Raw genomic sequence first — 17,546 nt, forward strand, 5'->3', positions numbered from 1 at the left:
TAAAAATTATGAGAGGGTATAGATAGGGTAAATGCAAGCAGGCTTTTCCTACTGAGATTGGGTGGGACTCCAAGTAGATATCATGGGTTAAGGGTGAAAGGTGGAAAGTTTAAGGGGAATATGAGGAAAAATGTCTTCACTCAGGGGGTCGTGAGAGTGTAGAACGAGCTGCCAGTGCAAGTGATGCATGCAAGCTTGATTTCAACGCTTGAGAAGCTTTGATAGGTACAAGGATGTTAGGGGTTTGGTGGGTTATGTTCCTGCTGCTGGTCAATGAGAGTAGACAGTTCAAATGGTTCAGCACAGACTAGATGGGCTGAAGGACCTGTTTCTGTGCTGTACTTTTCTATGACTCTATAAAGAGTTATCACTTTAAAACTGAGATGAGGCGGAATTTCTTCAGCCAGGAAGTGGTGAATCTATGAAATCTGTTGCCATGGAGGGCTGTGGAGGCTAATCATTGAGAATTTCAAGGATCAAGGATTAACTTTATTCTCCATATACATTTACATGCATTTAGGAATTTTCTATTTCAGAGAATTATTCCTGATGAAGGGTATTGGCTTGAACCATTGACTGTTTATTCCTCTCCAGAGATGCTGCCTGATCTGCTGAGTTCCTCCAGCAATTTGTGTGTTTTACTTCAGAGAATTGCACAGGATTTGGCAGGAAACTGAAACAAAATATTGTCAGAAGTGGGAATTCCCTGGGAATTTGCAATAATGTTTGCACGTGAATTTGAATGACTGAATAATTTGTGATTTGCATGTTTTTGATCTAATGGGACCATAGTCATCCAGCCATGCATCAAAATGCAGTTATTGATTGCAACGAAGTGGATGAAATCAAGTGCTTCACTTGTCTTAATCTTTTGCAGCCCATCTTAAATTGATCAATAATTATTCTGACGTATTTTATACGGTTAGGACTCACTTGGTTGTTCTTGCTTGTTGCAATATTTCTTTTGGCTGAGAAAATAATAGGCATGTGGATGCCTATCTGAATGTTACATTGCATTGTGGAATTAATTGACAGGTAAATTACCTTGTCTGCATTGGCAGTCTGTCTTTTTGTCATCCCCACTTTGTCTGTAGAGCTGTACTCCAACAAAGCTACACTCAGAATCAAATTCAGGTTTAACATCACTGGCATATGTTCATTGGTTCCATTTAATATCAGAGATGGTATACAGTACACAAACTGAAATTCTGACTCTTCACAGACATCCATGAAATGTTAGAACCCCAAAGACCCCTCCAAGCAAAAGCATCAACTCTGCTCCCTCCCCTCCCCATCAGTCCCCCCATCATGCAGCAGCAAAGCCCCCAGAGACCACGATCTAAAGTACATTAAAAGAACACTCTCCGTCCCACCACTGACATCCCACAGGCCCTCTCTCTCTCGCTAGCGAGAGGGAAGGCCAACAACTCGCTGTTTTGATGTTACAGTCTGCAGCGTTGCTTATTTCAACCAGAGCGTACACTGCTGTCTTGAGGTTTTAATCTCCCGCGATGTTTCGGTTGGTGACACTGGCCAGGCCGCACCCTGAAGTGCACGTCTTTGATGCTGGAGATATCAAAAATGCTAGGCCGATCAGCAGTTCTGGGAGCAAGAACCCACTCCCATGAAGAACAGCTGTTTGAGTGCAGTTGTAGTCATGGGCTCTGAAAGAACTCCAGTCGTCTTTAAAAGGAAAGAAAAGACATTAAAGAGAAGAAATTAAACTGTTTCTCAGATGAACTGGAAGATGTCAAGAAATCTTTAGCTCCTCCTCCTGTCATGAAATTTGTTGTTTTGCGGAGCAGTACAGTGCAATAAATTTTTAAAAATGTTTACATTACAATAAAATATACATAATATGGGGAGACACTGTACTTAGTAGTTACTACAATGCTTTAAAGAACAAGTGACCTGGGCTCAATTCCTGCTACTACCTGTAAGGAGTTTGCACATTCTCCCCGTAACATGCGTGGGTTACCTCTGGGTGCTCCAGTTTCCTGCCACAGTCCAAAGACGTACCAGTTGGTAGGTTAATTGGTCATTGTAAGTCGTCCTGTGAAAAGTGCCTGCTTGGTGCTGAATCTCAATAAATGGATAAATAAAATTAAGCAAGCAGTGCAAAAAGAATTAAAAGAAGTAGAGAAGTAGTGTTCATGGTTCATTGTCCATTCAGAAATCTGATGGCAGAGGGGTAGAAGCTGTTCCTAAAACTTTGAGTGTGTGTCTTTAGGCTCCTCCCTGATGAGAAGAGGGGAGGGGGATCAAGCTGGATTCCCCACTCATTGGATTAGTAGGGATTTTCTTAAACTTGCTGAAGAATTGTAATGTCTTCAATTTAATACAGTAATCGCATTTGGGCAGCAGACAGGGAATAAAATTGGGTCCCATCAAAGTGTGTCTCTTCCATCCTTTCACAAGCTCAAAGGTTAATTGATGTCACAAAGAACGAATTACCACCATTGCTACCCACAGCTGTATTTGTATCTCACACTTCAGAGCACTGCTGCAGAGACTGACCTGAACAGTTACGCCTGAGTAACTCTCAAGAAGAAATTGATCAGATATTTACATGGACTTCATCATAGTATTTGTCTTCTCCCTGTGTACACAAAAACCCAGGACCCAGCCAGCATGCTGGACATTAATAACAAACCTCTGCTTTAAGCAAACTTTTACTCAGGCTTAAGCTTTATCAAGGATCAACTTGATTTGATATATACATTTACACATATTAGGAATTTGCTGTGGTGTGTTGGTTAGGGCACAACATGCGGCCAAAAACAGCAACGTTCAACAATTATAAAGAGTAAAGAATTATATAAAAAATAAAGTTTCAGGTTAAAGTACAGATAGGCAAAAAAAAGTGCATGAATACATAAATACCAGCACATATTTACAATGTAAACTGCATTATAAAAAGCAGTTTAAAATGTTTACAGTGCAGTGATAGGGGTAATAGATAGCGGAGGGCAAACTAGAATCCAGGATCCAACATCTCAATGCAGCTACAAAGAAGGCACAGCATCAGCTATATTTCATTCGGAGTTTCAGGAGATTTGGTGTGTCACTAAAGCGACTCGCAAATTTCTACAGATGTATCGTGGAGAGCTTTCTAACTGGCTGCATCACCATCTGGTATGGGGGGTGGGGGGAGGGCCACTGCACAGGATCGAAGTACTGTAAGCTGCAGAAAGTTTTAAACTCAGTCAGCTCCATCATGGACACCAGCTTCTATAGTATCCAAGATATCTTCAAGGATTGATACCTCAAAAAGGCGATGTCCATCATTAAGGACCCCCATCACCCAGGTCATGCTTTGTTCTCATTGCTACCATCAGGGAGGAGGTACTGGAGTCTAAAGGCACTCCCTCGACCATCCGATTTCTGAAAGGACATTGAACCCATTAACACTACCTCACTACTTTTTTATTTCTATTTTTGCACTTCATGTGAGGGTCCTTATTAATGGATGCCACCTTCTTGAGGCACCAGCCTTGGAAGGTGGACTTGATGGTGGGGAAGGCCACATCCATGATGGAAATGGATGAGTCTAGAATGAGTCTCTTTCAATCCTGTGCAATGAATCCTCCATACCAGACGGTGATGCAAACCAGTCAGAATGTTCTCCGCTGTATATCTGTAGAAATTTTCTACAGCCTTTGGTAACAAAATGAACAGCTGAACACACCCGTTCTGGGGTAGGAGAGTCTGGCTGTTTGCGTGGGTGGGTGGAAGGAATGGGGCTTGCTTTGCTGTTGTTGTTTTATTGCTTATTTGTTCTCTACTGTTGGGCATGAATCTGAATCTGAATTGGCCTTTGGTGAGGTGAAAAGACCTTAATTCATTCAAATAATAGAGTCATAGAAAAGTATTTGCACAGAAATGGGTCCTTTGACCCATCTAGTCCATACCAATCTATTTAAACTACCTACCTTCATCAAACTGCACCAGGACCATAGCCCTCTACACCCCTACCATTCATGTGTCTATCCAAACTTGTCTTAAATGTTGAAATTTTGCTGGCTTTCACCAATTGCGCTAGAAGCTCGTTCCACACTCTCACTACCCTCTGAGTGAAGAAATTTGCCCTCATGTTCCCCTTAAACTTTTTCACTTTTAATACTGAAAACTACTGAAGTTCTCAGTATTATTTAATTTTTTCTTTGTACAATTTGACTTGTTTTATGCACTGGTTGTTTGTCAGTAATTGGTATGTATATTTTTTCCTAAATTCTCTTGTGTTTCTTTGATTTTCCTGTAAATGCCTTCAGGAAAATGAATCTCAAGGTAGTACAGTACTTTGATATTAAAATTTACTTTGACTTTGACAAGGGAAGTACTCATTTGGATTTATAGGTTGCAGACAATGCCTTTGAGGTCAGTATTTAGGAAGAACTTCCTTAAGACGGTGTGATTCAAGATGCTTTCTTGAATTTCAGCAGCCTTACCAATGAAGTTGATGATGCAGTGTGATTGGTCAGCAACCTCCGGGATATAGATCCACCAGTGCTGAAGCAACAGCAGATTTCAAAGTCATGGTAACATATTACAGGGAGGGAAATTTGCAGGTGTTACCTTTCTTTGTCCTTTATGACTGAAGGCATCAACCATTTGGGAAGAATCTTTGTGAGTAACTACAGTCATCATGTGCTGTGTCATGACATGGGCGAACATGGTCTTCCATCAGTCTTTAATATGATCATTTCCTGTGGGGAAGATCACTTCACACTTTGTACTTTTTCTTTTCTCTATCCCTGACCATGATTATCTTGGCAAATCTTTCTACAGAAGAGGTTTGCCATTGCCTTTTTCTGGGCAGCACCTTTACAAGACAGGTGACCCCAGCCATTATCAATACTCTTCAGAGATTGTCTGCCGGGTTTCAGTGGCCACATAACCAGGACTTGTGATATGCACCGGCTGCTCAAATGACCATCCATCACCTGCTCCCATGTGATCCAGATTGGGGCTGGGGGGATGCTAAGCAGGTGCTACACCTTGCCCAAGTGTGACCTGCAGGTTAGTGGATGGAAGAAGTGCCTTACACTTTCTTTGTTAGAAATGTATCTCCATCCCACCATCCTAGTACAGTACCTCACTTTATTTATTTTCCTTTGTTCTGTTTTTGCACTACTTACTTAATTTATCTTATAATATATACAAACTTTTGTATTTCTTATTGTAATTTATAGTATTTTTCTTGCATAGTAATTCAGAAGATGTGTAGCTCAGGTGGTTGAGTTGTTCTTCGATCTTGGCAATTTACTTGCAAACATTTCGTCACCATACGAGGAGACATCATCTGTTGCACTGTTGATTTGGTATGTCCTCCAAATGCTTGGCCTTCATGTAGTGTTCAATCAGAAGATTGGACATCATTTTGGAAACTCAGTTATGATGTGGGGAGGAAATCTCATTGCTGATTGTGGGGAGGCCTCAATCCTATTTATGAACCGGTTGCGGGCAAAACTCCAGGCCACAATGCACAAAGCTTGCCACACAGCCAATCAGCAGCGAGATTTGCAAGTAAATTGCCAAGATTGGAGAACAGCTCAACCCAACCACTTTTTACTATTATGGATTGCAAAACAACACAGTTCACAACATCACATATGCCAGTGATATTAAACCTCCTTCTGGTTATAAATGGGTTTATGAATTGGTTATTCATGGCATACAAAAACATTCTCACGGTGTGGAAGGTTTGTGTTTCTACATGAACTATGCTGGAATCAATGGGTTTGCAAGCCAAACTAAATGTTTTGACAGGTCTGGAAGTGCACAGTGGAGCACAGCTATTACCTAATTAGCAAGAATAATTTGCAAGCAGAATTTTATGCCATTCAAGGGCTTACAAGTGAAAATGAGCTGAAGGAACAAGAAATTTAAAGATCCAGAAAGCAAGAGAGAACTGAAATAATATCAAGTGAGATGTCAGCGGTGGGGGTGGGTATTAAACATATTGTTCGTCCTTTGCCAGATTCCCTGATCAAAGCAGCAGCAACTTCTTGTAACTGCGGTTAAAATAGAAGTGTCATCTTTTAGATGACGTATCATTTTTAGCCTTGCTTCTTTTTTTGGGTGCTTGCAAAAGATCTCATTTTGTCAAAGATGATCAGAGTGAATAAAATTAAGTTTATGGCAAATTAAAATTAATTTGGTCTGGTCCGTGGCATCTTTGTTTAGAGAAACACCATGGTGACGAGGAGCGAGGAACTAGTTGAGTGGTGGTGCAGCAAAAATCTAGCACTCAAAGTCAATAAGATCAAAGAACTGATTGCAGATTTCAGAAGGGGTAAGACAAAGGAACTCACACCAGTCTTCATAGAGGAGTCAAAGAAGTGGAAATTGTGTTTATGTTCAAGTTCCTGGGTGTTAATATCACTGAGGACCTAACCTGGTCCGAAAAGACAAGGCAGCGGCTATATTTCATTAGGAGTTCAAGGAGATTTGGTGTGTTACTTAAAGGACTCACAAATTTCTACAGATGTGCCAGGGGGAGCATTCTATCTGGCTGTATCACCATCTGGTATGGGGGGGGGGGGGGGGCTAGTGCTTAGGATCAGAGTATGCTGCAGAGAGTTTTGAAATCAGTCAGCTTCATCATGGGTAAATCAACACATACAAAAGCTGGATGAACTCAGCAGGTCGGGCAGCATCCGTTGAAATGTGCAGTCAACATTTTGGGCCGAGACCCTTCGTCAGGACTGATGAAGGGTCTCGGCCTGAAACGTTGACTGCACATTTCAACAGATGCTGCCCGACCTGCTGAGTTCATCCAGCTTTTGTACGTGTTGATTTGACCACAGCATCTGCAGTGTACTTTGTGTTTTCCATCATGGGAACTAGCCTCCTTTGTATCCAGGACATCTTCAAGGAGTGGTGCCTCAAAAAGGTGGCATCCATCATTGAGGACCCCACCACCCAGGACATGCCATCTTCTCATTTCTTCCATCAGGAAGGAGGTAAAGAATCCTGAAGGCACACATACAACCATTCAGGAACAACTTCTTCCCCTCTGCCAATCGATTTCTGAATGGACATTGAACCCTTGAACACTGCCTCACTACTTGTTTTGCTTCCAATTTTTCATTCCTTATTTAACTATTAAATATATATATTTACTGTAATTCACGTTTTTTCTTTTATTATGTATTGCACTATACTGCTACTCCAAAAGACATCAAATTTCACGACATACGCCGGTGATAGTAAACCTGATTCTGATTCTAACAGGCCTTTCTGGCCCAATGACCACGTGTCACCCATTTAGAGTGAGCAAAACTGTTCAATGTCATTTCCAGTTCACAATGAAATAACTGTTACTCCAGATTCAATGCAACACATAAAGAAACACAATTAGATAAAGACAATAATGATAAAAAAACACAATAAATATAAATACATAAGGCAGCTTTCATATCCATAAAGTGACACTAGGCACCTATGTGACCAATTAAATCATACGTCTCTGGGATGTGGGAGGAAACTGGTGCACCTGGAGGAAACGCTCATAGTCATAACGAGACCATACAGACTCTTTACAGACAGCTGTGGAACTGAACCTGGGTCACTGGCACTGTAATAGTGTTATGCTAACACTACCTTGCCCCACCTTGCTATGCAATCTTTCTTCATGAAACAACCTGCTCCTTCCTGCTATTAGACTCAAAACAAAAAGATTCCGAACGTTAACTGTCTGCAGCATTTTGCACAAATTCCAGTCTCTTTTAGTGCTGCAGAAGTTTTGAATATAAACCAACAACAGACACCACTCCAGGTAGTAAAGCTGTTTTATCAGATTACTGCATAGTGTCAGAGTTCAGTGAATGAGATGAAAATCTAATGAGATTCCTCTCTGTGGGTACTCAAGAGGAGACGCACTCCAAACGCAATGACCTTGGAGTAGTAAATGGGCCTTATAATCAAGAACAGTTGTACAGAAATAAATAGAATATGGTGTACACTGGCTTTGAACACCAAAGCATTCATTAACTGAGATCACCGTGGTAATATGTCATGTTTGAGCTACCAGTTGTTTACTTGTTGTAGGCCCTAAAACTAATCCAGTTTGAGAATTAAAATGTTGTCTCAATTAATGGATTTCCATTATGGTTGAAAAATTCTATGACTCATTAATTTTCCTTTTTCCTGTGTGTTATTTTTCCCTCCTTGTGTGTTTTCATCTACACATGGCTTCCTTCGTTTGGGAATACTGACGAATATGCCCAGGGCAAGGTTCTGAGAAGCATCTGCGATCATTTTTATTTTGCACTGCAATTACTTCTTCCACTCACACCTGTGATCACTTGTGCTGTAACCTTATATTCAAGGAGCTGCCCTTAGTAATACCAAACCTTCCTCGTAAGTAGTTTTAAGTGGTTTGAAGAACTGCAGAGGGACATTTTGAAAAAAGTAGATGTAAAGCAAAAATAGCCCTTTAACAATTACCTTTAGGATATTTTAGGTTTGATTTGAGATGCAAGAGCCTCAACCATCAACCACTCAACCATCAGGTTTTGGAACTAGTGGGGATAACTTCACTCAACTTCACCTGCCCCAGATGGAGTTCAACCCAGATAAGTGTGAAGTGGTTCATTTTGGTAGGTCAAATCTGATGGCAGAATATGGTATTGTTACGCCTGAGCCCCCTCCTTTTTGAGAATCGCAAGATTGCTATTAATTCAGGTCAGGAGGCCCAGGAAATGAGAGAGAGACATTTGGAATGTTTGGCCCTTTGGCGATACAAAGCCACAGAACAGGTCATTGTCTTTTGGAGACGTAATTGTGTATTGAGTACTGTACGATTCATCGAAGCCCCCCCCCCCCCCCGGCAATGAACCGAGGGGGGTTGGTGGAGGGATTGCATCATCCCAACCTGATTGACATCTGAGACCCTGTGAGTCAGGATGAAAGAGGGTCTGTGGGAACAGCCCCTCAGATGCACCAGAAGAAACGCTAGAACTCCTGTAACAGCGTAATAGCGAAAGCCGGTGGAAACAGCCCACGTGCGTCCTTCTCCATTTGCCTCGGAATTGGTGGGTCTTGCCACGGAAGAACGGTTTTAGCTAACAACAAAGGAAAATTCAGCCCCCACCGACTCTCGAAGGATTGACCTCATAAAAGGAATGGGCAAGTTTAACTCTCTCTCTTGACTCCAACCAAAGGCTGCAGCCTACAGCTTGAATGAACTAAAGTGACTTTTATATTTCCATCGGACAATACATTATCCCCTAGACAACGCTATTTCTTATTGATTATTATTATACCCGCGCTTTTAGATTTAGTATTGACGACGTATATTATATGTATGTTTGCATTGATATTATTTTTGTGTATTTTTATCAATAAATATCGTTAAAAATAGTACCATCAGACTTCAACGGACCTCTCTATCTTTGCTGGTAAGTGACCCAGTTACGGGGTACGTAACAGTATTAATGGTAAGACTCTTGGCAGTGTGGAGGATCAGAGTGATCTTGGGGACTGAGTCCATAGGACACTCAAGGCTGCTGCGCAGGTTGACTCTGTGGTTAAGAAGGTGTACGGTGTATTGACCTTCATCAATCGTGGAATTGAATTTAGGAGCCGAGAGGTAATGTTGCAGCTATATAGGAACCTGGTTAGACCCCACTTGGAGTACTGTGCTCATTTCTGGTCACCTCACTACAGGAAGGACGTGGAAAGCATAGAAAGAGTGCAGAGGAGATTTACAAAGATGTTGCCTGGATTGGGGAGCATGCCTTATGAAAACAGGTTGAATGAACTCAGCCATTTTTCCTTGGAGCAACAGAGGATGAGAGGTGACCTGATACAGGTGTATAAGATGATGAGAGGCATTGATCATGTGGATAGTCAGAGGCTTTTTCCCAGGACTGAAATGGTTTCCACAAGAGGACACAGGTTTAAAGTGCTGGGGAGTAGGTACAGAGGAGATGTCAAGGGTAAATTTTTTTACTCAGAGGGTGGTGAGTGCGTGGAATGGGCTGCCGGCAATGGCGGTGGAGGCGGATACCATGAGGTCTTTTAAGAGACTTTTGGATAGGTACATGGAGCTTAGAAAAAACTAGGGCTATAGGTAAGCCTCGTAATTTCTAAGGTAGGGACCTGTTCAGCACAACTTTGTGGGCCGAAGGGTCTGTATTGTGCTGTAGGTTTTCTATGTTCTATATTCTATCACTAAACTGTTCCCACAGCCTATGGACTCCCTTTCAAGGATTCCCCACCTCATGATCTTGATATTTATTGTTTATTTATTAATTTTTTTTCTTTTGTCTTTGAATGGTTTGTTGTCTTTTGCACATTGGTTGTATCTTCATCCTGCTGGGTGAGGTCTTTCATTGATTGTATTGTGTTTCTTGGATTTACTGTGTAAGCCCACAAGAAAATGGATCTCAGCATTGTATCTGGTGATAATGAACTTTCTTTGTACTTTGTACGGTGTCACGGTTCATTTCAAGCAGTTGCATAACAAGGGGCTCTCAGATCTACAAGCTGTTCCCAGGGACCTACAGAGAGATGGACATTAGTGTTGCAGAGATAACCAACACGATGAAAAATGTTCTTTGATCTGCCCGAAACTTGTTGGTCTGCCAACACATCAAGATGTCCATGCAGGAAGGTTGCTGACTGGCACGTTTCAGGTTTCAGGTATATGACCTGGGCTTGATGCAGTCACCACAAAGGCTCAGTGGGGAAGAGCCACAGCATGGGGCTCCTCCACTACCAGACAGCAAGTGAGCGGTTTGGGTGAGCAAGGCCCTCTATTTTTGTAGTAGTATACCACTCCAGGGGTCCATATGAGCGGCAACAGTGCTATTGGTTTTAAAGAGGTTGTATGGTAGAGTATCGATTACTCTACAGTGTAGAGTAGTGGTTAGCGTATCGATTTACGGCGCCAGCAATCATCAACCCGATTCACTTCCCACTGCTGACTGTATGGAGTTTTCATGTTCTCCCCATGACAATGTGGGCTTCCTCACACTCCAAAGATGTACGGTTAAGGTTAGTGAGTTAAGGGTAAACTATTTTGGTGCATAAAGCATGTGAGACTTATGGCTGCCCAGCACAATCCTTGCCAATTTGATTTGATTTAATGCAAGTGATCTGCAAACTACTGGAAAGGATTCTTAAGGATAGCATCTACGAGCATTTAGAGTCTACTCATGGATAGTCAACGTGGCTTTGTGAAGGGAAGATCGTGTCTCACGAGCCTGATTGAGTTTTTTGAAGAGGTAACAAAAGAAACTGATGAGGGTAGGGCAGTGGATGTGGTCTACATGGACTTTAGCAAGGCATTTGACAAGGTCCCTGACAAGAGATTCATCCAGAAAGTCATGAGGCATGGGATAAGTGGAACCTTGGCTGTTTGGATAAAAAATTGGCTTACAGGAAGAAAGCAGAGTGTAGTTGTGGAAGGAAAGTATTCTGCCTGTAGGTCGGTGACTAGTGGAGTGTCGTAAGGATCTATCCTGGGACCCCTGCTATTTGTGATTTTTATAAATGTCCTGGATGTAGAGGTGGAAGGATGGGTGAGTAAATTTGCGGATGACACTAAGATTGGAGGAGTTGTGGATGGAGCTGCAGGTTGTTGAAGGTTACAAGAGGATATAGACAGGCTGCAGAGTTGGGCAGAAAAATGGCAGATGGAGTGAGGTGATGCATTTTGGAAGGACAAACCAGAAGACTTGAGTACGGGATTTATGGTCAGTTACTTAAGATGGTGGATGAACAAAGGGACCTTGGGGTTCAAATCCATACATCCCTCAAGGTCGCTGCACAGGTTGATAGGGTATTTAAGAAGGCCTATGGGATGCTAGGCTTCATTAACAGGGGGATTGAGTTCAAGAGTAGAGAGGTCATGTTGCAACTCTACAAGTCTCTGGTGAGACCCCACTTAGAGTATTGTGTTCAATTCTGGTCACCTCATTATAGGAAGGATGTGGAAGCTATGGAGAGGGTGTAGAGGAGATTCACCAGGATGTTGCCTGGTTTGGAGAACAAGTCATATGAAGCAAGGTTAGCAGAGCTGGGACTTTTCTCTTTGGAGCGTAGAAGAATGAGAGGAGACTTGATAGAGGTCTACAAGATTATGAGAGGCATAGATAGGGTGGATAGTCAGTACCTGTTTCCCAGGGCACCAATAGCAAACACCAGAGGGCATATGTACACAGTTAAGGGAGGGAAGTTTAGGGGAGACATCAGGGGTAAGTTTTTTAGACGGTTGTGAGTGCCTGGAATGACTTGCCAGGGATGGTGGTGGAGGCTAAGATGTTAGGGGTATTTAAAAGCCTCTTGGACAGGCACATGGATGAAAGAAAAATAGATGGTTATGGGGTAGTGTGGGTTTAGTACTTTTTTTAAGGATTATATGGGCTGACACAACATGGAGGGCTGAAGTGCCTGTACTGTGCTGTAATGTTCTATGGTTCTATGATGCATTTCACTGCTATGTTTCTGTGTACATTGACAGATAAAGCTAATCTTTAATCTTTCAGTATAATTTAACACTAAACAAATTGCTCTATGAAGATTGAAAAGCCATTGCACAGATTATTCTTGTATACTTTTTCTTACATCCATTATTTATATCGATTCGTCTTTATCTGTTAATTGCTTATTGTTGCTCTATGATGCAGGACGCCACAGCTAGTTAATGCTCATTGGAATCTTCTATGCTCCAGACCAACGTTGAGTAAGAATCCCACCCTCAATGACGGCTCAGATTTCACAGGGATTTATGTAGCAGCGAATATCCACTATTGTGCTGGGACAGACAGATGGGGTGAGGTTCTGCTCTTGCTGACGGCTGTTGATGATCCCAGGGACAAGACCTGAGCAGATTGAACCCAGCTCCCGAAGGAGAGGAGCTCACAGCAAGAGGCCGCCTGTAATTGGCAATGGAATTGCACTTTGCATGTTGTAAGGGTCCAGAAATTCAGCAAACAGACAGCACTATGCTTGACTCCATGGGCCATCCAGCAAGTATGATTCTGCCTCTTCTCTTTGTACCTCTGATTCCTCCCTCCTCCAGTCCCCGGTGAGTCTTTTGCTGCTCATTTCTTGATTATTTGATTTATCCTCCTCTTCACATCTCTATCCAAAATAGGATTCTTCCATCCTGAGGGGGTAAATAATTTATTTCATCTGCGTGTCAACATGACAGAGCTAATTCCACAGGCTAGTGGAATTGCATAGGCACTACAGCAGCACATGCTCCAGGTGATAAAATTTAATTCCCAGCCCTCTTTGTCCCCATTTCTACTCATGCACATCTACGAGTCATGGAGAGATACAGCATGGGAGCAGGCCATTCAGCCCAAGAGTCTGTGCTAATGATCAGCCATCCTTTTCAAATCTCAATGTACATTTATTACCAAAGTATGTATGCAGTATACGACCCTGAAATTCGTCTTCCCCGCAGAACAAGCCGCCCAAAGAAAAACATTAAGACATCAAACTAACACCCCACCTGCGCAAACAGCAACAAAAAAGTGCGAAGAAATAGAATATAAAAACACGAAATCAAAAGGCATATTTCAGTCCGGTTCAGCTCAGTGTTCACTATCTGTAGGCTGCCGCATTTCAAAATCATTCAAAGGTAGTAACAAAAAAGAGTGACGAGAGCAAGAACACATCCTACACCCGAGAGTCCAAATCTACAATCCACATCGATTAAACCTTGCTGCACTAATCCTATGTTAATCTCTATTGAAAACGCTCCCCATTCTCCTCAGTTCTCCCAGATTCTACCTAACACTAGGTGTATTTCACTGTGGTAAATTAATTTACAAACATGCTCGTTTGTTATAAGGGTGGAAACCCACATGGTCACAAGGAGAAGGTGCAGATCCCACACAGGCAGCATCTGGGATAAGGATAGAACCCAGTTTACACACCTTAAACCCATGTCATCTTGTTTTTGATACTCATAACAAGGGAAAAAGGTTTGACTCTCTACTCTATTTCTGCTTCCTATAAAGAGCCTTCGTAGAATTCAAGACTTCTTCAAAGAGGTGCCTCAGAAAGACAACATTAGGACCCCAGGACATGCCGCTGTCATGGTCCGGATCAGGTCCCCTTTAAATTTATCTAGGTTGTGTTATGATCCGGACTGTTGACTCCTTGTTCCCCTTTAATTCCCTGTTTCCCATGTCCCTCGAGCTTGGTGATTAAGTCAATCTACTCTTGACCGAACCGGCAGTTTATAAGCCCCCGGCTTCAGCTCTCGTGCCGAGAGCATTATGGAGCATTAGTGAAGTCACCATAGCTACCGTGAGCCAAAGTCATCTAGCTGGAGCCAACTAAGTTTCTTGCCAGAGCAAGCCAAGACTCCTCCCGCAGCAAGTGCCAGCAATTCTCCTTCCCTTGCCAGAGCGGGTTAGGGCAAGGTTAACCTGCCAGGGGTGAGTTAAGAGCTCCCACAGCTTGGAACAAACTTGGGTCCAGTGATAGTACCGTCTGTTGTCTTGTCGTCTTGTATCCAGTTCAGTAGGCAGGCCGTTTGCCGCTACTCGAATGGACTGTCGTTGTATACTCTCCGTATCCATGTCCTGTCTAAAGAGGGGTCCCGGCCCTGTACCCTAGAAGGGTCCTAACCCTGTGTTAAAGAGTCCCGGCTCCATGCCTGGTGTCTGAAGGTGGAGTCCTGGCTCAGTGTTTCATGTCCTGAGTTTGAGTATCAAGTCCTGGCCCTGGTGTTCCAAGTCCAAAGTACCAAGTGCTGGCGGTGGTGATCCAAGTTCCCAGTGTCCAAGTCCTGGCTGCGGTGTTCCAAATGTCTAAGTCCAAGGTCTGTGTTCTGAGTCCTGGCTCTGATCCCCGATCTCCAAGTCCTGTTCCCCCAGACCCTGAGACCCAGCCTAGTCCCGGGCTGAGACCCCATATATTACGCCTATTCCCATTTCCTCTTTGCTCTCCTTGTATAGAGTAATAAACTCTATTTTATTGAACCTTAGAAAAATGTGTTTGTGTCCTGCTTTTGGGTCCTCCTCGAGCACTCTTGCCCCCCACCTTGTAACAGCCACTAGTAAGGAATTACAGAAGCCCGAAGACACACACTCAGTGATTCAGAAACAGCTTCTTCCCCTCTGCCATCCGATTCCTAAATGGACATAAACCCATGAACACTACCTCACTTCTTAAAATATATATTATTTCTGTTTTTCGATTTTATTGTGTGTATACATATATTTATGAAAAAATATATATATACTTTAATTGAATTACTTATTATTATTTTCTTTTCTTTCTATATTATTATGTATTACATTGAATGGCTGCTGCTAAGTTAACAAAATTCACAGCATATGGGTGATAATAAACCAGATTCTGATTCTGTTATTATCTGTATCATATCATCCCTCAGTTTCATTCACTGCAGGGAAAATGAGCCCAGACTGTCCTAGCAACACACACAAAATGCTGGTGGAACACAGCAGGCCAGGCAGCATCTATAGGGAGAAGCACAGTCATGTTTCAGGCCGAGACCCTTCGACAGGACTAACTGAATGGAGAGATACTAAAGGATTTGAAAATAGGAGGGAGAGGGGGAAATCTGAAATGATAGAAGACCGGAGGGGGTGGGATGGAGCCGAGAGCCGGGAAAGTGATTGGCAAAAGGGATACAGAGCTGGAGAAGGGAAAGGATCATGGGACGGGAGGCCTAGGGGGAAAGAAAGGGGGAGGGGAGCACCAGAGGGAGATAGAGAACAGGCAGAGTGATGGGCAGAGAGAGAAAAAAGGGGGAAACTAAATATATCAGCGATGGGGTAAGAAGGGGAGGAGGGGCATTAACGGAAGTTAGAGAAATCAATGTTCATGCCATCAGGTTGGAGGCTACCTATCTCTCTCTATAAACTGAAGTCCCCCAATCTGGGCAACATGCCGGTGAATCTCTTCTCAACACTCAAAAGTCAAAGTCAAAGTTCATCTATTTTCAAAGTATGTATATGTCACTGTATGTTATGTTGAGATCTGGATTTTTTAAAGGCATTTTTAGGAAAGTAAAGAAATGCAGTAGTATTTGTGAAAATCTACACCAAAAGACTGACAAACAGCTCCCGTATAAATGAAGATTAATTATGTAAATATTAAAAGCATAATTCCAATAGCAACACAAAAAACGCTGGAGGAACTCAGGATCTATGGAAAGGAGTGAACAGTCGATGTTTTGGGCTGAAACCCTTCATCAGGACTGGAAAGGAAGGGGAAGACACCAGAATAAAAAGAAGTGGGGAGGGGAAGGAGGACAAGCTAGAATGTGGTAGGTGAAGCCAGGTGGGTGTGAAAGGCAAAAGGCTGGAGAAGAAGGAATCTGATAAGAGAGGAGCGTGGACTGTGAGAAAAATGGAAGGCTGGGACCCAGGGGAAAGTGATAGGCAGGTGAGGAGAAGATCTAAGAGACTAGAGTGGAGAATAGAAGAAGAGGGAAGGTGAAGGGGGAAAGAAAATTTACCGGAGTTGGAGAAATTGATGTTCATATGCCATCACACAGAGAGAATATGAAGTGTTGCTCCTCTGCCTTGAGAGTGGCCTCATGTAGACATATCGGAATTAAAATAGCAGGCCACCGGGAAATTATGATTTTGGTGGATGGAATGGAGGTGCTCAACAAAGTAGTCCCCCAATTTATGTTGGATCTCACCAATGTAGAGGAGGCCGAATAGGGAGCAGCGGACGCAATAGGCAACCTCTAGAGATTCATACGAGAAGTGTTGCATCACCTGGAAGGACTGTTTGGGGTCTTGAATGGAGGAAAAGGAGGAGGTGAGTATGCAGGTGTAGCATTTCTGTCACTTAGAGGGTTAACTGGTAGGAGGGAGATTATTGAGGAGGTTCGAATGGACAAGGGAATCATGGAGGGATTGATCTCTGCAGAAAGTGGAGAGTGAGGGAGATGTAAAGCTGTGTTTGGTAGTAGAGCCCCATTGAAGATAAATCCAGCAAAACTATATATTTCTTAGAGTGTGGTAACCAGAAATGCACACAATACTCCCAGTGTTTTGTAATATTGCAGTATAACACCTGAACTCTTATACTCTATGCCAACATCTGTGAAGGTTTACCAGAACCATCGTCAGAATCAGAATCGAGCTGAAAATCAGGTTTCTTTGCACTGTACTGCAGCTACAAAACATATGTTATGAAATTTGTTGTTTTGTGGCTTCAGTACAGTGCAAAGAATGAAAAATTACTGTAAGTTAGAATAAGAAATAAAATAATCTAATGCAGAAGAGGAATAGTGAGATAGTATTTATGGGTTCATGGATCGTTTGGAAATTTGATGGCAGAATGGGGAAAAAAATTGCTCCTAGAATGTTGAGTGTGGGACTTCAGGATCCTTTATCTCTTCCCCGATGGTAATAATGAGAAGATGACATGTCCTGGGTGGCAAGAGACCTTAATGATGATGCCAGCTACTTCAGGAACTGCCTTTTGAAGAAGTCCTCGATAGTGGGGAGACATGTGCCCATGACGGAGCTGGTTCTGTCCACAACTCTTTGCAGCCTTTTTTTGAATCTGTACATTGGAGCCTCCATACCAGG

This window comes from Hemitrygon akajei, chromosome 21 (genome assembly GCF_048418815.1).
Source record: "Hemitrygon akajei chromosome 21, sHemAka1.3, whole genome shotgun sequence".
Taxonomy (NCBI): domain Eukaryota; kingdom Metazoa; phylum Chordata; class Chondrichthyes; order Myliobatiformes; family Dasyatidae; genus Hemitrygon; species Hemitrygon akajei.